Source organism: Cupressus sempervirens, chromosome 7 (genome assembly GCF_028749045.1).
Source record: "Cupressus sempervirens isolate cs-2001-9-10 chromosome 7, ASM2874904v1, whole genome shotgun sequence".
Classification (NCBI taxonomy): domain Eukaryota; kingdom Viridiplantae; phylum Streptophyta; class Pinopsida; order Cupressales; family Cupressaceae; genus Cupressus; species Cupressus sempervirens.
This window is the reverse complement of record NC_143124.1, coordinates 436,412,758-436,437,602: the sequence shown is the minus strand read 5'-3', so window position 1 is coordinate 436,437,602 and position 24,845 is coordinate 436,412,758. Positions and strand designations below refer to the sequence as shown.

At 36.1% G+C, this 24,845-nt stretch overlaps 1 pseudogene across 1 annotated transcript; it reads right to left on the bottom strand.

The window, feature by feature from the left end:
- Window positions 1-23,556: 23,556 nt before the first annotated feature.
- LOC149547442 (putative glutathione S-transferase parC) lies at window positions 23,557-24,550 on the bottom strand (annotated as a pseudogene). The gene is made up of 2 exons (XR_016354402.1): window positions 24,216-24,550; window positions 23,557-24,093 (listed from the first exon to the last, which is right to left on the bottom strand). The product of XR_016354402.1 is annotated as a putative glutathione S-transferase parC (transcript).
- Window positions 24,551-24,845: the final 295 nt, after the last annotated feature.

Genomic DNA, 24,845 nt, shown 5'->3' with positions numbered 1-24,845 from the left:
TATTTAAATAATTTGTAATTTACACATTTTAAGTAATTCAAATGTTTGAATAATTTGACATGTAGAAATCATCATCATGCCAAGGAAGAAACAAAAAAATCAAACAAATGAAGATAGGGAGAGAGATTTGGCAATTAAAAGAGATAAAATGAAATTACTACGTGAGCAAAGAAAATTGCAAAGCAATAATGAAGAATTGACTTTTGAAGAGGATCAAGAACCACCGGTACCAAGAAACAAAGAGGAAGAATTGGAAAGACAAAGAGAACGAATGAGACTGTTACGCTCAAGAAGACAATTGAATTGTGAAGCTACACCATCTTCTAATGTTGGAATCATATCGTCCGCTACACCATCTTCCAATGTTGAAGTCATATTGTCCTCTCATGTTGAAGAGACACCGATTTGTAGATCCGACGATATACACACTCCATCATGTCATGTTGAAGGCACAACATCAACACATCAAGTAGGTGATATTCCATCTTTTGCATCTTATTGCCAAGGCACATCATCTTCGGTTCAAGGTACGCAATACACTCAACCTTATGTTGATGTTCAAAATGTTGAGAGAATTGAAGAGATTATAACACCTTCTAGAATTCGTTTTAGAAGACCAAAATATTTGATTGATATTGATAGTAACATTTTGAAATCAATGCCTGACAAGATGAGCAAGCGTACTTGTCAAAGAAAAGTTAATCGTATGTGGAGATTATTTTTTGATGAATTAAATATTACAGGTCAATGCCAATTATTTGTTGAAATAATGAGGAATTTAAAATTTAGGCCTATCATGAAGATTCTTGGGCTAAGAACAATGGATGATTCAAATGAAAAAAATATTGTAAAGAATCTAATGAATGCTTATGACAAAGTGGGTTCTAAATCACACACCAAAGATAGTAATATCTCAAGATGAGTACTTACATCGACAATAGTAAGTAGGAAAATGAAGAAAGCTCGACTCATGAGAAAGATAAGCAAAACATTAAAAATTGGTAGAGGTACTCTAAGGAGAGCCATGCTAAGGCGTGAGAGATTGGAAGATCCAACAAAAAATGAGTTATGGACATTTAGCAGTAGACTATCGCGAAAGGATAAAGAAATTAGTGAAGCCTTGAAATCATTGATCGAAGATTTTTGGAAAAATAACACACGTGTTTCCCCTAATCAAAGAGATGTTGTAAGAAGGAGGATTGGTAGCCAAAATCACGAGCCACATGCAAAACATTTTTTGGACACAACTCAGACACAACTTTTTGCAAAATTTATTGGTATGTATCCTCAAATTCGAATAAGTCAAAGATTTTTTGAGATGGGTAAACCTTTTTATGTGAAGATAAATCACACACGCACAACTTGTTGTTGTAGGATACATATTGAATTTTCTAACCATTTTGATGTTTTTAGGCATATATGCATAATTTTGCATTCTCAGTTTGTTTTGCTGGATTGTGACATAAATGAGCCACCAAGATCTTCAAGGGAATTCATATCCAACATTTTATGTGAAATAAGGGACAGCCAACAACTTTACAAGACATCATGCTTGGATGGTACGTGCTTATTTTGTGGTTCTTTGCAACTTTTATCAACTTGTCAACATATGGATAGTACACATGCAATTGGAAAAGAAATAGTAGATTATGGAAAATTTAAGACAGTGACATATGCTCTAAAAGATGGGAAACATGGTAAAAGATGTGATTTAGTCTTTGAAAAGATTCCAGTGTATGAGTTCATGAAGATTTTTCGTGAAAACATTATTTATGAGTATGCAAGGCATACCCATAGAGCTCGATGGCTGGATTTGCAATTCAAGTTGTGCAAGGATATGTTTCCACTGGATACCATTGTTTCGATTGTAGATTTCGCAGAGAACTACACACTACAACCACAAAATGAGGTGCAAGCAAAGTATTATCCTTCTCAACAGGTTTCCATATTTTTTCACATAACATTCGTGCATTCACCTACAAGTACAGAGGATGACAGGAAGATTTTGAGGGAGTACCATTTTTACATCAGAAACGATCGATCACATTCTACGAAGTTTGTACATGATTGTTTTCAACTATTTTATGGAGATTTGGCTAACAGGGTTATCACATATCGTCAACACATTATTTTCTTAGACAATTGTGCATCTCAATTCAACAATGCACGGATGTTCTATTGGTTGAGCAGGATGCACAAGTTGTGTAGAATTCAATACATGTGGAATTTCACAGAGGCTGGTCATGGAAAGGGAGAGCACGATGGTGCAGGCGCATGCACCAAAAGAGCCTTAGCTCGTGAAGAACTAAAGTACAAAGATGGAGCAATATTGACAGATGCAAAATCCATTGTCCAGTGGTGTAACGCTACAATGGGTCTAGGTAAGGAAGGTGAGTCTACGGTTCGTAGATTTTTTTGGTTGATAGATAATACTAACATTGCACCATATCAGGATTGTTGTACACTAACAGGATCCAGTGAGTTGCACTCTTTTAGAAGCTCTGATGCAGGTTCATGGAGTATCCACACACGAAAAATGGCATGCTATTGTCCATCATGTGCAGAGGAAAATTGGGATGACTGTGAGTCGACTGAATGGGTGGACAAATGGGATATACGGGTTTTGGACCCAATTGACACCTATCGTCCCCCACAAGCACTAGAAATGGTACAGATGGAATCGTCTATTGAATTTGACCGCTTGTCTGATCTAGTGCAACCTGGTAATATATATATTTATATATCTTTGTAATTTCAATATGTAACTTTATAACTTTTATGCAAGTATTTTCTGAATAAATGACCGCATTTTGTACATTTGTCACTGCAGGCCATGTTTTTGCTGTTATTGCACCTGAAGACAATGAAGAAGGGACAGATTATTATTTGTGTCATTGTGTTCAAGCCAAACAAAAATTGGATCACTCGGTTATAGATGGTGAAGGTTTAGAGTACCATGTCAGTGCGGTGGTTGTAACCGGCACATGGCTTAGACGATATTCTATGAAGAACCCTAACTTGTGGTTATTCGAGGATTGGCAAAAAGAGAGGAAGATTCTTCATTATTCAAATCTCGTTGTCGCATCAAATGTCCACTTGATAAAATATGGTGGAAAACCACATAATAAGAATCTTTGGAGAGTTCGCGAGTCAGACCACGAGGCAATACTTGAGACACTAAAATGTCGAGCAAATCTAGTTGGCTCATTAGATTGAATACAGAGAGAGGGAGAGAGAGAAAGAGTGATCAACTAGATCCAAATACATTGTTGCAACCTCTTCCCCAAGACTGTCCACATGAATAAGGTGGATTGTATTGTTATGATGCGTAAGTGATGAGATTTAGTTTAAATTATAGATTTTATGTTTTGATTTGTTTAGAATCTAGATTTTATGTTTTGATGTCTCCAATTTTTTTAAAGCTAGAACAATATTTTTCATATTTTCTTATTATGACGATATTTTTCTTTCATTGCATGTTCTCTTGGATGACAGGAGGGAGAGAAGAAAAATAAGTAGATTTCCAAAAAGCCAGCCACCCTTCTTCATGTAATTTATTCATTTAAGGTAAAAGTCCCATTTCCTTTGTTTGGCTTTGGTATTTGGTTATTTAAAGTCATTATTTTAGTTGGACCTCCGTATGTTTGAATTTGGGATTTTTTAGTGTCTATTTGTTATGATTATATTGAATTATTAATTCTACGATGTTTCTATTATTTAATTATTTAAAATAAATTAAAACTTTTTGTATAAAATTATTATTTTTTATTTCTATCTATTTGTTATGATTATTTCTATTATTTAAAATAAATTAATTCTATAATATCTCTATGATGAACTATTTATATTTCTAAACTTTACATATTTTACGCCATGACCAACAATCAAACTATTATAACAATACAAATACATTTAAATAGTAATGTATGAATGGTTTAGTTCACATAAAAAATAATTCTATCTTAGATATTCTAAATACATCACAAAAATTTATCACTTCAAAAAAATTCAAATTTCTCCCATCTACTTGAGTTCCCATCAATTGTCCATAAAACTGGGAAAGGAAATAGGTGCTATGCTCCCAATCCCAACATCCTCCTGTCCACTACTAGGAGATGTGTGTAATGTAGGATTCAGCTCCATCAACTTAGTCATTTTTTTCACTAGTTGATTGGGACTCTAACCATTTGTTGCCAACTATGGTGACAATGCTTGGGGTTACACTTATTAAGTAAGAATATTTCCTAATCTAGGGATTAGAGCATTGAACATATCAGAAAGTGATTTATGCTATGGGAGAAGAGGTATGTTGGGCATACTAATTGATTCTAGGGCTAGTACAATTACATCTCCTTCCACTAGTGTTGTAAATATAATTTCTATAGTTGTTGAAGGTGCACCTCCAATATTTGGTCTATATCTCTTTCAAACATTTAGATTATCCTCTCTTTCTTTCCTCTTCTATTCCTTTAGTGCAACCTTCTCTGCAACTCATTTTCCCCTCTCTATAGCATATAAGATCTCATTTCTTGCAATCTTTTCCTCTCTCCCATCTTTCCTATCCCTGATCTTCTCCTTCATGTAAAGTGCATTAGCCTCAAATAACTTCTTAGTCTCTCTTGTTCCTTAGAATTTTGTATCCTTTTCTTTGGTAGCTATAGGAATCTACTGGGTAAACCACTATGTTGTTTTTTGTCTAGTGGTATGTAACGTATAAAATCATCATCTCCATCATAGTCATTTTGGGCTTGGGTATCAAAAAATTGTTAACTATTTATTTCATCATGGTTGCCACCATTTTCAAAGCATTAGATGACGTCCTTGGGGTCAACATGTGGTGGGGATGGAATTAAAAGGGAAACATTTTCATCCCCACAAGTATTTGGTTACCCAAGGTTTGTGACAACCTCCTACAACCAATCTGGTTGTGAATCTTGCATTAGCAAGCTTAATCTAATATCAATGCTTGTTGTATGCTCAAGGTTTTATCTCCTATAATAGTCCACTAGCTGGTTCAGGTTTTTTGGTTGGGTATTTTTAGGTGCAATTGTACCTAGTCCCTTCATATTTTGTCCATAACTCCTCAAAAAAGTGTTAATTGGTTCATCTAATAAGCCATTGATTTTTAGGAAGGATTCAATAGTGATTTCCTCCCCCTTGCTTTACAACTCATCAATATTTGCATCATCTATAGTAGTTGTTTCTTGCAACTCATCTCTTACACTTTCTCAATTTTGCCTCTTCTAGGCTTGTTCCAACTAGCCCTTGCCAGTCCTAAACTATTGGTTGATTAAAATACCCTTTTCCTCACTCTAAAATATACTCCAAAACCAACTACACTTGTTTTGTAAAATATCACTCAAAACTGGCTATTTCAGTCTGCCAACTAGGCCTAGTTTGAGGCCATTTACAAAGCAACTCACAATCCCTTGACTTTTGGAACTCCCATGACCCCCAAAAGTCTTAATAAATGACTCAAATGCAAGGATTCTTTTATTTTTTTGGTCTCATGATCAACTTTACAATGGTTTTTACAAAACCCTCCTTTCTAGCCCCTTTACCCTAGGGCTTTCTAGAACTCATACTTTGCAACGTCTCTAGAACCCCAAAATGGTTCAACCACCTTCACTTTGGCTATATTAGATGACTTCAAACATAAAATGAAACTCTTGTTTGGAGAAAACACTAAATCCACCTTGGGAGCAATCACATACCCCTTTTTATGCACTCAAATTTTAGGGAAAACTATGCAAATACTTCTTAAATGGTTTCAACACTTGACTTTTTAGATGGAAATGGTTATTATAGACTCAAAAAAACAAGAAAAATCCCAAACTTGAGGTTTCTTAACACTCAACAATCAAATTTCAAAACTATTACCAGCACTTACTACTAGGACAATTTCTCGTTTTAATGGTCAAAATCCCAAACCATACAAAGGACCCCCCGCTGTTTTTGCATTTTTAAACACTCTTTTTGGAGACCTACAATAACCTCTCTCACTTTTTGGAGATCACACTCTGTTTCCATTTTACAACGCCATCTCAGGTGATGCTGAAACTTGCAATGTCGGCTAGTACAAAGTTGCCAACTGCCAAATCTCTCTCACCTTTCCTTGTGGGATCGAACTGTCTACTCTGTTAGCTCCGTGTGGTTGGGTAAACCCTATCCCCAACCTCATCCTATCCCCTTTAGTGCTCAAACGTTCTCAGGCACGCCAATCCAGAATGTCCCCAAGGGTCACTAAATGCCATAGGGCTGCGATCTTTGACGGGGCATATCTCAAAGCTCGTGCGAGGTATGGATGCGATTCTAGTTCCTAAAGGACCATGTTGCAAAGACCTAAAATAAACTCTCTCACTTTTTGGAGATCACACTCCATTTTTGTTTTACAATGCCATCTCGGGTGATGCTGAAACTTGCAGTGTGGGCCAGTTCAAAGTTGCCAACTGCCAAATCTCTCTCACCTTTTGTCGTGGGATCAAACTGTCTGCTCCGTTAGCTCTGGGTGGCCAGGTAAACCCTATCCCCAAACTCGTCCTATCCCCTTCAGTGCTCGAACGTTCTCAAGCATGCCAATCCGAAATATCCCCAAGGGTCACTAAATGCAATAGGGCTGCGATCTTTGACGGGGCATATCTCGGAGCTCGTGTGAGGTATGGATGGGATTCTAGTTCCTATAGGACCGTGTTGTGGAGACTTACAATAAACTCTCTCGCTTTTTGGAGATCACATTCTATTTTCATTTTACAACGCCATCTCGGGTGATGCTGAAACTTGTAGTGTTGGCCAGTACAAAGTTGCCAACTGCCAAATCTCTCTCATCTTTCGTCGTGGGATCAAACTGTCTCCTCCATTAGCTCCGAGTGGTCGGGTAAACCTTATCCCCAACCTCTTCCTATCCCCTTCAGTGCTCAAACGTTCTCAGGCACGCTGAACCAGAATGTCCCTAAGGGTCACTAAATGCCAGAGGGCTGCAATTTTTGACGGGGCTTATCTTGAAGCTCGTGTGAGGTATGGATGCAATTCTAGTTCCTACAAAACCTTGTTGCAGAGACCTACAATAACCTCTCTCACTTTTTGGAGATCACACTCCATTTTTGTTTTACAACGCCATCTCGGGTGATGCTGAAACTTGTAGTGTGGGCCAGTACAAAGTTGCCAACTGCCAAATCTCTCTCACCTTTCATCATGGGATCAAACTATCTAATCTGTTAGCTCCGAGTGGTCGGGTAAACCCTATCCCCAACCTCGTCCTATCCCATTTAGTGCTCGAACGTTCTTAGGCACGATAATCCGGAATGTCCCCAAGGGTCACTAAATGCCATAGGGCTGCAATCTTTGACGGGGCATATCTCAGAGCTCATGTGAGGTATGGATGCAATTCCAGTTCCTACAGGACCATGTTGCGGAGACCTACAATAACCTCTCTCGCTTTTTGGAGGTCACATTCTGTTTTCATTTTACAACACCATCTCAGGTGATGCTGAAACTTGTAGTGTTGGCCAGTACAAAGTTGCCAACTGCCAAATCTCTCTCATCTTTCGTCATGGGATCAAACTGTCTACTCCATTAGCTCCGGGTGGCCAGGTAAAACCTATCCCCAACCTTGTCTTGTCCCCTTCAATGCTTGAGTGTTCTCAGGCACGCCGAACCAGAATGTCCCTAAGGGTCACTAAATGCCATAGGGCTGCGATCTTTGACGGGGCATATCTCAAAGCTCGTGCAAGATATGGATGAGATTCCAATTCCTATAGGATTGTGTTGTAGAGACCTACAATAACCTCTCTCACTTTTTGGAGATCACACTCCATTTTCATTTTACGATCCCATCTCGGGTGATGTTGAAACTTGCAATGTTGGCTAGTACAAAGTTGCCAACTGCCAAATCTCTCTCACCTTTCCTCGTGGGATCAAACTATCTACTCCGTTAGCTCCGTGTGGTCAGGTAAACCCTATCCCCAACCTCATCCTATCCCCTTCAATGCTCGAACGTTCTCAGGAACGCCAATCCAGAATGTCCCCAAGGGTCACTAAATGCCACAGGGCTGCGATCTTTGACGGGGCATATCTCGGAGCTCGTGCAAGATATGGATGAGATTCCAATTCTTATAGGACTATGTTGCAAAGACCTACAATAACCTCTCTCTCTTTTTGGAGATCACATTCCATTTTCATTCTACAATGCCATCTCGGGTGATGCTGAAACTTGTAGCGTTGGCCAGTACAAAGTTGCCAACTGCCAAATCTCTCTCATCTTTCATCGTGGGATCAAACTGTCTACTAAATTAGCTCCGAGTGGCCGAGTAAACCTTATCCCCAACCTCTTCCTATCCCCTTCAGTTCTCGAACATTCTCAGGCACGCTGAACCAGAATGTCCCTAAGGGTCACTAAATGCCACAGGGCTGCGATCTTTGACAGGGCATATCTCGGAGCTCGTGCAAGGTATGGATGCGATTCTAGTTCCTACAGGACCGTGTTGCGGAGACCTACAATAACCTCTCTCACTTTTTGGAGATCACACTTCATTTTTGTTTTACAATGCCATCTCGGGTGATGCTGAAACTTGCAGTGTGGGCTAGTACAAAGTTACCAACTGCCAAATCTCTCTCACCTTTCGTCATGGGATCGAACTGTCTGCTCCGTTAGCTTCGAGTGTTGGGTAAACCCTATCCCCAACCTCATCCTATCCCCTTTAGTGCTCAAACATTCTCAGGCATGCCAATCCGGAATGTCCCCAAGGGTCACTAAATGCCATAGGGCTGTGATCTTTGACGGGGCATATCTCGGAGCTTGTGCAAGGTATGGATGCGATTCTAGTTCCTACAGGATCGTGTTGCGGAGACCTACAATAACCTCTCTCACTTTTTGGAGATCACATTCTATTTTCATTTTACAACACCATCTCGGGTGATGCTGAAACTTGTAGTGTTGGCCAGTACAAAGTTACCAACTGCCAAATCTCTCTCATCTTTCATCGTGGGATCAAACTGTCTGCTCCATTAGCTCCGAGTGGCCGGGTAAACCCTATCCCCAACCTTGTCTTGTCCCCTTCAATGCTTGAATGTTCTCAGGCATGCCGAACCAGAATGTCCCTAAGGGTCACTAAATGCCACAGGGCTGCAATCTTTGACGGGGCATATCTTGGAGCTCGTGCAAGATATGGATGATATTCCAATTCCTACAAGACTGTGTTGCAGAGGCCTACAATAACCTCTCTCACTTTTTGGAGATCACATTCTGTTTTCATTCTATAATGCCATCTCGGGTGATGCTGAAACTTGTAGTGTTGGCCAGTACAAAGTTGCCAACTGCCAAATCTGTCTCATCTTTCGTCATGGGATCAAACTGTCTACTCCATTAGCTCTAGGTGGCCGGGTAAACCCTATCCCCAACCTCTTCCTATCCCCTTTAGTGCTTGAACGTTCTCAGGCATGTTGAACCAGAATGTCCCTAAGGGTCACTAAATGCCACAGGGCTGCAATCTTTGACGGGGCATATCTATGGGCTATCAATACTTCGACTATACTTTAAGTCAACGATTATCAATATGTGAAAAAATGGAACTCGTTGTATTTTGAAGTACTCAGAAGATGGCCTTGCCCTTCCCCAGGAGTTTTAGAAATGGGAGACATTAGGTAAGAGAGTGAAAATGTTACTATCACTTCAACGCACATGACACAATCAGAAATGCAAATTTTGATGGTAATCATTTTGTGATAAGGGAGAGACTAGGGATGATCATTGTTACTATCTCTTTAGTAGTGGAATTTTGTTTTCTCTTGAATTTGGTGGTGGGAGATCAGTGGTAAGACTCCTTGGATATTCCTTCTTATGATGTTAGTGACAAGTGTTGCTCTTTGAAAACACTTGTACAATCTTTGTTAAATTATTAGATAAAAACAGAGAATTGTAAGTATTAAACATGATTAGCCTTTAGTTCCTAGAAAATATTTATTTCCCCATCAATGCATTTAGAAAGTTAAGTTTGAAGAAGATCATAAATAGAAAAAATTAGAGAAGTGATTTAAACATTTATATTGATTGGAAACATGTGAGTCTTGAGTTTCCTTTACCTTGTAAAGAACGTTCCTTAGCTAGCAGACCTAATTCCACATTCCATAAGACTGTCATTGCGCTAAAGATTTAGGAAACCAACTACTCTAAGATAAAGCTTCTCGGTCAATAATAATCTAGCCTATTGAGGTACATAATACTTCTCAATTAAACTTGTGTTAATTCAATATTAATTTTGTAATTAACTACAATTTCAATATTTGTGTACAGGGGGTGACTAAGAAAACTATTTGAGGTCCAATTTGAAAATATATTTGTAAAGATCTCGACCAAGGTTCACAACTTCGATGACTAATACATTCATTCAGGCCAGAACCTCACTACAAAAAAATAATATATTAAAAAGGTAGTGAATAACGTCATGTCTAGACCCAAATCAACCAATGAAAGTCAAATTAGCATAATGTGGAACAACAATATATGCATTGAGTGGGTTTTCATAAAAAAGCTTCATAATAAAATTCATGTCTAGAATTAAAAGACCTTAAAGAACATTTATGCTTGTAACACAAATGGCCATTCAAAACTGAATATGATTACAATATGTGAAATAGCATTACAAGAACTTGTAATGCTCTTGTGAACATCATGTTAATTCTTGTAAGAATCCCTAAGATGCTTGTTATACTCAAAATTTTGTTGAAATTGAATTAATTTTTATCGTTTCAGTTAATTGGCTTAGGGTGATATATGCTTCTTGGATGGAATAATGAGTTCATGATTAACTTTGTATTAAGATTCATAGCATCTTCTAGTTATTGGCAAAGGAAATTTATAAATTACTTGCTAATGTCATATGGCTTGCTTGAGAAAGATGTTTGTGTTCTTATTGATGGGTACTAATGACTATCCACATTTAGTTCTTTAATATCCTATTTGACAAGCTTTCCATAGACATTTCTTTGCCATACTAAGTATTTTTGAAAACATATTTGAGTAGGACTATAGTAGATACTACCAGAAACAACTTCTTTGCAGTTTTTGAGAAATACTAATAAAGCAAAAAAGAATATCTACTAGTTGGTAGACATAATGGCAACTCTCTAGCAATTGAATTTAATTTCATCCATGCACATATCTAATTTAATGTCATACACGAACATATCTAATTTAACGTCATACATGAACAAACATATAATATAAAATGATAACCAATAATGTCATATACATTAACAAACACATAATATATTATGATAACCAATAATGTCATATATGAACAAACATATCATATATTAACCAATAATGTCATACATCAAATATAGAATGTCATATGGACATCAAATGTGTATCGAATATGTCTCTCAGATGCCTATATATATACATGGGGAAGGAAACAAGTCTCTATATATATGTATCAAATATCTCAACTAAATCTTTTCCTTCCCACGAGGGGAAGGAAAAAAGTCTCTCAACGTCCTCTGCTGTCATGTGGAGGGAGACAGTGGAGATGATGGTGCCTTCCTGACATGCTCACTTGACCTCTTGTTGAAGCTCTTCTCCAGGTCCAACTAATACAAAGAAAGTAGATATGAATAAATATTTATTATACGTTGAAATAAAATATATGTACTCACAAAATCAATTATTTTCTTACCGCCAACAAATAGTCACTCTGTAAGTCCACCTCAAATGCTCGTGGACGATTAGGCGTGACAAGACCCTACAACAATTCAATAAATATAATCGCTTATAAATAACATTAGAAATTTTGAGATTAACTATTATAAACAACAACTAAAATGAAGAAAATTCTTTCATACCTTTGTCAGTGGCTGTGAGCTAGCCACAGTTGCGACCACTCCACTATCAACAGACTATCGCAGATGAGGAGGTGTGTCCGACATCATGAGATGCACATCATACAATACACGTTATATCTAATATGAAACATGGAATAAATATAACCAAATGAATTAAATTAACATGAAACAACTGTACCTATGTGAAGCTCGTATGATGTCTCTGCTCTGCGTCTGTGGTAAAGGTTGAGGGTCTTGTGGAGAACTGATGCACATGCATATTTTTTTTGGTCAATCCTTAAAATGATTACATAATAAATATATGTATTAATTAAAATGATTAAATTGATGCATACCTCAGGACTCATCGAAGGGACAAAAAATGGGCCTGGAGGATCACTGCTAGGCCCAGGAACACTTTGACCCTAAATTTTGAACAATGTCAATAAATCCTAATTAATTAATCATTCACTATACGTATGAAATGTGATCAAATTAGTAATTTACCTGTGTGTCAATGCCAAATGTCTCATTCAGGAACTGATCGGTGAAAAGCCCATCATCTGCACCATCTCTGACATGAGTGCCAAATGTGCATAGGGATCCACATGAAGTGCACATGTGACCACGATGTATAGAAGGATCCCCCTCAACTAATGGGCTCATGGAATGGATGAGGGTCTGTGTCAAAGCATTAATGGTCCCTAGAGTTCTGGCCTCTACATGTTCCTTCACAACTGAAGGAATAATCACATGCTCACGCTGTGGATGGACCACGAGTGCCCTAACTACATTAGGGTCACGACATGCTCTGGGCCTCTCAAATGATGACCCCCCACCTCTACCCTGGGAGTCTAACATATCAAAATAATTGGGGATCTCCCCAAGGAAAAACTCACAATATAATTTCTTCAAAAAATAGGTGGGGACCTAGTGATTGTTGCAAGGAGGGGCATCAAAAACCATCCACCATCTATCCCAAAAATTATTTCTAATAGCATCATGTATGCACCAATGGATGGGGAATCATTTAGTACCCTCTCTAATAGTATTTTGCTCACCAGGTTTTCTAAATAATGCACATATACTACCTTTTGGTATTTCCTTTTTTTTAACATCTTCATATGACAATTTATTTGCATAAAATCTTTTTTGTTCATCCCTCTTAGCCCGCCAAATATCTAACTGACCACTAACTGAGGCCATCTGAGTGTTAATGGATTCGAGGGATGATGCCAATTGAGCCCTCATTGGATTGGTTTGTCCGGATTCTTTCAACCGAGCAATGATTCCTTCTAATTCAGTTTTGCCTGTCTCTATTTCATTTCTTAGATTTTCTTGTGTGCCTGGTGGAGGTCTTGCAATTGGTTCGGGTTGTGGAATTTGTTCTTCTTCTTGAGGAGGGTTTTGGTTTTGGGGTTCTTGAGGGTTTTTATGTTCTTGTGGATTTTCTGGTTGATTATGAACATTTCCTGATAAAAAATCAATTGAGATTCAAATAAATAAACAAATCTAAATGAAATTTGTAAAAACCCTACAAAAGAATATAAAAAACTTACAAAACAATATGAAAAATATATCAAACAATGCAAAGTTAGGTTTATATCACTTACGGCATCGTTGTGGGTGCGCTTGTGGTCTTGGATTTCATCGATGAGGAGGCATTTTGGCAAATGGTGGTGCAAATGTTGAGTCTTCAACTCGTGTACGCGCTGGTCACTATAGGAGTAAAAGAAAATGGTAATGAAAATGATGGGCTGCGGGTTTGCAGCCCATCATACATACTTTTTATTTTTTAGAAAGCGCGTAGGCACTATAGCGCGCATGCGCTATGGCTTGGGTTGCCTAAACCATAGTGCGTGCGCGCTATAGCGCGTATGCACTATTTAAAATAGGAAAAAAAAATTCGTTGTCACCTTTTTGGCACCACAACTCGGTGCATATGCCCCTAGTTCTAGATAAAAGGAAGCCATTGTAACCTTTTGTCCATATGGAATTTGATGTATTTCAAAAAAATTCTCCATTTGATTTATCCATGTTAGAGGATCCTTGATATCAAATTTGCACATATCCACCTTTGGAAAGAAATCCCTAGATCCTGTAGGATTAATAAAATTTGTGTCATTATTAGTCATCCTTGACTTGACGGTTTCACCTTCATTGCTTGAGAGCTCCTTCCTTGTTTCATTCATATAGGTGCTTAACATGCTTTGTATATCTGATATATCTCCTTCCAGGTCACACATATCCTTCTTAACCTCTTCATTGAACTTACTAAGTTCCTCATTGGGATTACTATCCTTCGTTGCTTCCAAATCTTGATCAAAGGATTTCCCCGGTGTGGTAGAATTCTTTTTGCCTCTTTTTGGAGGCCCCATCATGATGGAACCCAATTTTTTTGAAATAAATCACACAAATGAAATGCAAATTATTTTATTTATTTATTTTTTACTATAACTTACTTGGACCAAGAAATCCTTACTCAGAAAAAAAATCCCCAAAAAAATTAGCAAAATTGCTGCCTTGAGAGAGAACTTTCCTAATTTTATGATATCTTGTTTATTTTTGTTTTTCAATTTCTCCAAGCTTTGAATTTAGGATCCTCTATTATGTATTGAAAAACCCAATACAAGTTATACTCCAATTCAGCAGGATGTGAGAGATATGAAGATCTCAAAAAATTGTGTAGAAATAGTAATTCTACAATAATTTCCTAAAATTTTCTCTAGTTCCTATAAATTTTGGACTATATCTTCTTTAATATTCTCTTCAAAAGCCCTCTAAAAATATTTTAAAATTTTGCTAAAATCTGAGAGTTATGCTCTTACCAAAACTGCTCCAATGTTGAGAAAAAAGCTTGCCTCTATGGTGCCAAGATCATGCTCTAATACCACTTGTAATGAAATAACTTGCACAATAGAAGAAATAATATGAAATATTATATGAATACTTGATAATAGCTTAGAGTAAATGGCCACTTTGAGGGGGTAACCTCCAAATATCTCCAATTAGAACACACTTCACCATATGATGATGAAATAAGACTCACAACCTCCTATATATACCTAATTATGCTTAGTTTGAATAGACACAACCCTTCATAACACCTAGGCCAACCTACCTACCTAAATTATAATATAATAATGATAATATGACTTAATTAAGGATTAAGATAGCCACAAGTTGACTATTCATAACCCTATATACAATCATATTAAGGGTGTAACACAGAAAATGGTCTATCCTTTCTCGTGGATGAACTAGCAAGAATCCCCTACAGCCAATGTAGTGGTTACAAGGCACTAGAATATAACTAGACTTAAAAAGAGTCAACCAAAAATATTATGTCGACAAATTTGGCATAATGTTGCTAGAGATCCTTACTAGAAAACCAGTGGATAGTTAAGTGTTGGGTTTACCCAGGTGGGTGCACTCTATCATGAGAGAAGAGTGGACTATTGAACTATTTGATAAGAACATGGTGCAAAATGAGTCTCACTCTAGTAAAGATAGGATCGTGCAACTGCTCAGAATTATCATGAATTACATGTCTAACAATCCTAAAATGAAACAAACTATACGTGTAGGATTAGCTTTGTTTGGCAACAATAGGAGCATAAATTATCAGAGCAGAAGAGCTGAGAACAAAGATGACAATCTTGATTTTCCCCAAAAAATTTAAAGATGCAATTGAATAAACTTTCATTAAATTAATTTCTCCAATGCTCATGTTTTGTGGAAATGGAATTACAATGAGAATTTGTCCAATTCCACCTATTTAGTTGGAAGATTAAATTTCAAATTTTGAGGATGAACAGAGATAACAAATCCAAATTAATTTGAATTCTGATTCTAATTTGGCACATCCAAACTATGGATTATAGATCTTATAGAGTTAGTTATGTCCATTCATATCTATTTCTAGCAACCAAATAGGCCCTCAATAATAGCATTATAAAGCATAGGAGCAAGGCTTCTAAGACTATTTTGCATAAAGGTCTTATTCTATATTTCTCATAATAGTGTAAAGCTTGTACCCCAAAACTAGCAATAAAAATATGAAGAAAGGAGAGAGTAATATTTCTACCAAAGTGAAAATAAAATAACCTTAGGGTTCCAAGATCAAGAAACAAAATTTTGAGTTTGGTGACGATAAAAATGAGATGGAGATGCAAAAGGAATCAAAAGATATGTTAGAGAGTTTGATGGATACTGTGGATTAGGTAAACATTTGGAAGGACAACACTAAGGGTATGGAGACTAATGTTGATTTATAGGAGAAAATTAAACCTTAATTAAATGATATTAGTCTGATTCTCTCCCTATTCCCTATAAACAAGAAGATCCACGCTAATTTTAAGGATGGCAGAAAGAAGAAGCTAGTTGTAAAGGGTAACAATAGATCCCCTTTTATTAATTTAATGGACTAACCTATGGAAATTTTTTATGGGGATCATTTTGATCTTTATATTTATGCCATTCTGTTAGAAGAAGAAACCATATCCTGGTGTCATCTTTTCCTCCACGATGTTTCTTCATAAGGCCAAGGATAAAGTTGATGTCTCCCTTTCTATGGACAACTGGGTTTATAATAAAATTTATTCTCTCAAAAGCAAGGTTTTTTATATTTAGATGAATTTTGAGGAAGAGACTAAAGATAGAAAGATTCTACAAGACAGTTACATTAAAATCTCAAATCTTCTTAATATGTATGGGGACAAGCTTAGGAAAATCTTGAAGTACAATGATGACTATATTAATTCTTCTCTCTAGCATCTTATGGGCATCACAAGTATGATTGATTCAGATGACATCAAGCTAAATGTGGATCTAGGTAGAAAGGAGAAAGAGTTGGCTATCAAGGATCGAGCTATCAAAAGAACAAGTGTGAGCCTTAATAAGAATGTGTATGCCTCCTCAAAAGTTATGAATAAGTTGTACACTAGGTCATGGAGGAGGCTAAGGTGGTTGAGATTCAAGTAATCAAACCTCTTGAGGACATTGCTTAGGATCTTGGTGGGTCTTTATTTCTTTCTCTTTGGCTTGTTGTTTTAAGTCTTTTGGTTGCCTTCCATTTGTTGTATAGTTTGCTAGTTTTGTATGTGTTCTAACAATGTTTCAAAACTTTATTTGTTTATTATTATCTTTATGTGATATTTTGTTCAAGGTTTTGGTTTCCCTTTTAAATTATTTTTTTTACCTTAATCCAAAATAAGTAGGGTAAGCGGGTATTGGATTCATTATGCATGACTAGAAAGGGAAGGTGTGTGGTAAGTTTGCTAAACCAATTTTTATTTTCACCAATAATATTCTAGAAATTGAGGCTTTGGTGGAAGGTTTGATCACCTATAAACAACTTAATATCATTAGTGTTATGATTCAGGGGGACTTCCATATTACAGTCAATTTTATTAGGAAAGGATACACTTTGAATTGGTACCTGAAAACTAGATTAGATAGAGCACTAGCACTTCTATATTTCTTGGCAAATTTTAGAATCACCCATATTTATAGGGAAGGCAAAAAATAAGTATGTACTATCAGGTTAAAGTGAGTATAAATGTCACCCATGTTCATATTTCCCCTCGCCCCTAATCTAATTCCTAAAGTACTTTTGCTTCCCCTCCCTAGAATGGTTTAATTTTAATGGTATCCCTTGTTAAGGAGATATGTTAATAATTAATAATTATATAATGGGAATCAACATCTATGGATAAGAATCTCTTCCTTTAATAATTACTAGATTATTCCCTCATATTAGGATAATTGACACACCATTTTTTCTTGTTATTAGGATGAAGTGTTTTTGCTTCCCCTCCTTAGAATGGTTGAATAATTAATGATATCCCTTGATAAGGAGATATGTCAATAATTAAAACTTCTAGAATGGAAATCTAGGCCTATCTATGAGAATTAATCCTATTAATAATTACTTGATTATTCCCCCATTTTAGGATATTTGGAACTCCATATTTTGCATCAAAAATATATGCTGATAAAAATAAACTGAAATCCAAATCGGAAAAATGAATCACAAAATTTTGAAATTATTGCCCAAATTTCAGATCAAGATGCCAAGCCTGGTTTGTAAAAAAAAAATTGTCTCAATTTTGAATTTTACCTAATATAGGAAAATTTATTGTCAAAATTCATGATAGAAGCCACCTAGAAGCAATGGCTGGGGCTATATCTTGCTCAAGATGCTTCTAATAACCATTCATAACTTGAATCTAAATCATGGACCTCTAAAATATGAGGCAAATGATGTTCTCCAATGGCTAACCAATGAATGCTCCTGGGCTATAATACCATGTAAAAGATTTCCTAAGGAGAAGAATGAAGATGAAAGATCTAGAAGCTCATTTGATAGGACAAGAGAGACAAATTATATGATCATCGAATGATTAATTCATTGATGATCAATAATAGATAATGAGATAATGAGATACAATGTTGATATGCCCTAGGCAGTGCATGATAATCAAGAATCATGGAAGTGAGAAGCATAAAAACTAAGCACATCTCCACAAAGTGTAGATTATACTCCATTGTGCATGAAAGTATGTACAACAATGGGAGGATAAGAACACAAAGGTGTATCACATAAAATGAGGTTTGAGACAATATGTGCTCAAATAAAGTACAAACTTTCATGTGTCTACATGAAAAATAATATGAAAATGCATTATCCAAAGTAAATCTAGGTAAAGTGTAATTAGTAATATTTAATTACAGTAATCACCATATTAAGTTACTTCTATGATTTTTGATAAAAAATATGATTCAAGTTCAAGTCTCTCCAATGTGCATTCCTATATAGTTTTAAATGAATAAGTCAATGGGTCATTTCATTTAGTATTTTATTATAAAATATGTAATCTATTTCTTATGCTTCTATCAAAGATAAATTATGCATAGATAATGTTATAACTTAGCTGAACGTGTGTAGGGATTTCAATAAGTATTTTGGGTTATAGTTAATTTTGGGAAATGTTGTAAAGAAATATTTCTTACATCTTATGTTATCAGTCAAAGTCTCTAATACATGGTTATTTTTCTCTTGATCTCAAATGTCCAATGGAATTTAAGGCACTAGTCTTATCTATGGTTAGTTATGTAGTTAGTTTTGTTAAAATCTTTTCTTTTATTTCTATGAAATTGATTAATTTATGAATAACATTACCTTATGTCTAAGTTATTTTACTAGTTTTATTTCATGATCCATATCAATTGCATATTAAATAGACTATTTGTCATTATTTGATACTCTCTCAATGTTGTTCAAGCCCTATATGAGATGATTTGTTATTTGTGTTCAAGGATGTATTAAGTTGAAGTCTATTTTTACTAAATCTAGGTGTACCTACCTTGGTTTCGTAGAACCCAAAATATAGAGGAAATTTAGTATCATTATTCATTGGTTTAGTCCTCTTATAAAATTTAATAATTGAAGATGGCTTCTCTATAAAATATGTCGAAGCTCCTAGTTTACTTGTAGCTTGGAGAGTACAAAAGTTCTTTAGGAACCAACAAGACCCTTTTGGTTTCTTTTTTTAATTGTAAAGTGATTCAACATTCCTTACAAACCTATTTTATTGTATTTAAAGAAAATAAATTGTGGTTATGTCACTCTATGATATCTTACATTAATACATGATTAAATTGAATATAAACATTGTGTTCTTTCCTTAATGTATTTACATACATTGTTTGAATTCTTTAAGTGAATAGCTATAGAAAACTTCAACATCTAAAATATTAACAAATTATCAAAAAGAAAGAGTGCATATTGTATTTTGTTGAGATGTAAGGGAGAGGGTTTGAAACCAAGATAATAGTAGAAATCATATTACTAAAATATCTAGAAAAGAAGATTTGGGCTATTAATACAAGAAGATACTAAGATTCATTAGAAGAAAAAAATTATAAAAGAAAACATATAACAAGCTTGGCCAGCTAATCACTAAACTATTATTAGTACTATCTGAGCTTAACTACTGAAGCCTCTTGACCTTCATAGTATAAACCATATTATTCTAGTTTAGAAAACTAATAATGTAACCACAAATATATAAATTGTCAATAAGTTTCTAGACATGAGATAAAATAGATTAAAAGAAAATAAGAGCTCATCTAACACTAGATATAGCCTCCCAAATCTTCAAGAGGGAATTCAAATGCTTCTTCTAGTATTCAACTTTCACATCCTCAACTTAATCACCAACATTTTCTTATTTCTTACTTTACTTGGAACTTGTCCTTAGATTTTTGTTCATCATAGTAGCTTCAAAGATCATCTTCTCCATAATTCTACAAATTAAAATGAAAAAATTAGAAGCTTCAAAGATCATTTTCTCCATACTTCTACAAACTAACCTACAAAAAGTATAAGAACCAAAAATAAACTCCACCTTTGAAGTAATATTACCATTCACAACCTCAAGAGAAGACACTAGAAGTTGGAGGTTTGAAATTTGGGTCACTGTGTTATCTTCCTCCTTTCTATCCTTAGAGGTGAATTATTTTTATGTAATCTTCACCTAGAAAAACATGAGATATACATGTTATATTGATATTTTTATTAATGCTTTTCATATTGACAATTATCTTTGGGGATTTTTCTTCTTCATTATTCTCATCCTAGATTCTTTATCCTTCTCATAATATTCATCCTTATATTATTTAGTTTCCTTGGTCTCCTAAGGATCATACTCTACATCAGTCTCTAAGACTACCTTCACTTACACTTTTTTCTTTTTATTATCCTTCTTATTCCTTAATCTTGGGATGTACACTCCCCTCATCTAATCTCATATCTTTTATTCACTAAGCCTTCCCACTTTCTTCCTTTTTGAGAATCATTTCCTTCTTCAATGACAACTTTTTCAATATGAAGAATGATTTTAACTCAACACTTTTTTTTTTTATTGACTAGACTATGTTTTTTAACAAAGTATTTTTTTATTTTTGTACGAGTTTCAAGAAGTGTTTTTTCTATTGATATAGAAGAGAGGGGAGTTTTCTTATATAATTTCTTGACACTTTTCCCTGTTAAAGCATCTTTAAAGAAGAGGGTTTTTCCTTTCCAAGAGACTAGGTGTTCTTTTAACATTTGTAGTCTTATTCTTAGAAAGTAACTCAAGTTTGAGAGAGCTTTTAGTAGTATCTCATCTTTAGGGCCTTCCTAATTAGGGTACTTAATCTAAAATATCTACACTTGGTTGTAACCAAAAATTACATTCCTTACCAAAACTTATTTGCTAACTAGATTAATCATTTCATTCATTGGGCTTATTTTATATTTTGAATACCAAGAGTAATCTCAAATATAAATTTGAAAAAATTAACATTATATTCAAAAATGAGAAAAAAAAGTGTATAAAATGAATGTTGAGAAAAATGAGTATAAGTTTTTAACTCAAGGTTGAATCATAGCTAAGATTATTGATGAAAAGCATAATAGTTGGACCAATTAGAAAACATATTTTGACTTTTGGCATTGACCCTAGGATTTTTCCCCCTTCTATTCAATGTCAACACAATATGTTAGCATTTGAGAAACATTATGTTTTTACTAGTTTAACACATTTTATTTGCATTGAACTAGCAAAGCCACTTTTTTGTCAAAATCATATACAAGTGTAATGTTGTCTAGAGAAAAATAATTTTCTTTTTCCCCTTTGGGTGGAATAGAGTAATAAAGAGGCAACTTGAATCTCCAAATGGATGGTTTCTTCTATGCAAATACATGGTTTTTTATTAAGAAAAGAAGCAATTAGTGGGTCTTGACCCAAAGTACAATCAGACCTCTAGACACTAGTAACAAAATATTACAAGTGCCTAGTAATGAAGGATGCCATAAGATCATATCTTCCTCTGTCAAAGACAAAGGTCCACAAGCGACTCACCCACTAGCCATGGTCAATGTTGTCATTCAAAATCTTGGGACAAGCCCCCACAATAGCTTTAGACTTAAACCAAAAACAACAACAAAGGACCAGGGTGTGCTCTTTAAAACAACCAACAATCACTTGATCATAGGGAGAAGAAAAACTAAACATCATCATACCAACAAAAAGATAATCTAGGGCCATTCGCACCTATTAGAATCCCAAAAAAAATGTAAGACCAAACAAGACTATACCTCAAGCCAAGTGGCAAACACAAAACATATCTTCCAACCATGGATCTAGGAAAAGCTCAACATCCAACTTTGGAAACTACAATCAAAAGTCTTCCAGCCCCCCAAAAACTCCCACATCACCATAATACAACTAAGAGGAGCAGAGAGGAGGAAGACCAAACCCTAAAGGTAAGAGTTTCTCTCCCTTCTTCTGCTACTGAGCTACTAAAAGTAGTGCAAGTAGAAAACATCTCAATGAAAGTTTTCTCTGCTTCCCATTGCCCAAATACAATCACCAGCTTAATAAGAGATTGATCTACCTCCATAGGAGCTATAAATGTAGAAGTAAAGAGGAAGACCCTGGCTAGCCTTGAAAGAAGTAACACTCATCTCTGCATTAAAGAATTTATCTACGAAGTCATACCTTCTTCACTATGTGAAGTATATTGTTCAAACACGATCTAACCATCTCGATCTCTTGCAAAATGAAAGGGATACTTGCCAACAACAGAAGGAGAGTACTAGCTAAACCCATTCACCACCACTTCCCCCAACAGACAACTGCCTCCATAAGCTTTGGCCCCACCTCAATAAGATGCAAGAAAGTGAATGAGAAGACTAGAGCACATCTGCACCAAAGACTAAGGGTTTTACAGGGGAGGAGAGATTCGACCCATCTATTGAAGGTAGAGAGCCCATCCATCCTGAAACGCAAATCCAAACAAGGAAGGCCCCTAAAGGCCTTCATAAACCACCACAACCCCCACATAGTAGAGTTTTGGGTAGGGATAACCCCCACACAGAAAGCTCTAGAGAAAGAAGAGACAACAAGGCCAACAAGCACCAATCTACAGCACCAGAGACCACCAACAGATCCTGGGAAAGGAAAAATAGCAACGCAAAAAAAACCTAATCTGCTACACCAAATATCACCAATGCATCTTAGGAAAGCAAAGGAAGTTGGGAGAACAACCCCCAATCTCTTACAAAAGAGATCAACAATGCATCTAGAGCAAGCAGAGACAACATGGAAAACAACTCCCAATCTATTTCTCTATATACCACCCACCAAACAGTGAATACACTAGCAAGATCCATCTGGGTCTTCATCTTCATTAGAATCTACTTGCAAAACACCATAGTCGCTCCAAACCCCAACACGACTTTGCTTGACACAACCCAACTCCAAAACTCCATCATAGATCTGCATAGCCCAGATCTTCCTAATCCAACCACAATCCAACCTCCCAATGCAAATCTGCCCAAAACCAATCTACCGAGAAATCCCAAGGCCCCAAAAGAGAGATGCAAGCACTCCCCATCATAATCATCTTCACTATCTTCCCCTTGGCTTCCATCGCTTTCCATTGAAACCCTAGTACCACTTGCTTGCAAATACATGGTTTGAATCATTTAATTGTAGAATTTACAAAAAAACATTTAATAGTGACGAATAAAGAAAACTAAATGTCCAAAACGATGAATGCCGAATTTATTATCATTGCTGAAGCCACTTAGAATCAAACATATGCATTCAAGAATTTCAATGGATCTACTTAAATAACCTTTTCAATCCCGAAAAGAAATTTTGATTGCCAATCAAGTACAAATATATCTTAAACGAAACACTATGAACATTTATTGATGTTGCGATGAGATCTTGCAGTCTAAGACTTTACCAGTAGATTCACGAATGCCATGGACAAATTTATGGGCGTTTGTCTTGAACAAATAATTATCTAGCTAAACAGCTTGACAGATAGTGTCTGTTGCACATGATAACTTTAGTCTACAACAAATCTCTTCCTGACCTGGAAGTTCCTCTCGAGCATCCTCTCAGAGGAAGGAAGGATTTTGCAGACGCTCTCCCTCTGCATACATCTCTTACCCCACACCTCCAGCAGGGGATATTCAGTTTCGAAGGGTTTCTTGAAATTTCCAATAGTTTCAAAAATGTGGAACCACGACACGAAAGGGGCTAAGGTAATATCCAGGAAGCCGAAATCCTTTCCTCCAAAGTAGGGAAGTGATCCTCCTGCTGACAATTCTTTCAATGCACCTTCTAAAAATCGGAGGTTCTCCAGCATGTCACGTTTGGCATCCTCCAGAGCTCCATCTTTCGATTTCACTATACGAGTCCCCGAGTCAAAAAGCTGCAAAACAATAGAACGCAAAATAATACAAAGCACGTATTATAACTCTTCAATCTTCACCCGGTAGAAAATGTGAAGATATTGTAAAATACTTGTACCAATTGTAACGGGGAAATAGTTACCTTCTTATCAGCGAAATCAGCCCAGAAAAGGGCAAGGGCACGGTTATATGGCGAAACCTGCTTGGAGTCCCAAGTCTCGTCGATGTATTGAAGAATAATGAGAGACTCGCATATGGGCTTCCATTGTGGATCAGAACGGGGATTTTCTTGTACACGGGGTTCATTTTCAGGAGGAGTTCGCTCTTATTGGAGGGTAGATCCTGGTAATCATATTTGACGCCTTTCTCTTCTAAGGCAATTAAGACACGATTGCTGTATGGACTGAGCCATTTTCCAAGCACCTTCACTTGTTCCATGTCAAATCACGCAGAACGCAATGTTCAGAAGCAAAAAGTTTGCTGGATGTTTTTCTTTCGGCGTTGGAGTATACATTTATATAGAAGAAAAATGTCGGCAACGTTGAGGATTTGCACATTCGCTGGATGTTTTCCACTGGTCGTTGTGCTGGCCTAGGCACCTACGCCAGATGAACATTCTATTGACGTCTGCCCTTGCGTAATAACGCACTTATCAAGGATAAGTATTGACCTCCCAGTCAATTGAGGTGTATTTCTCATTGCGAAGAGTGCGTGCCACGAAAAGCCATCGACAGTCACTGTTACACACTAGGCCTTTCGAAGACATTATTTT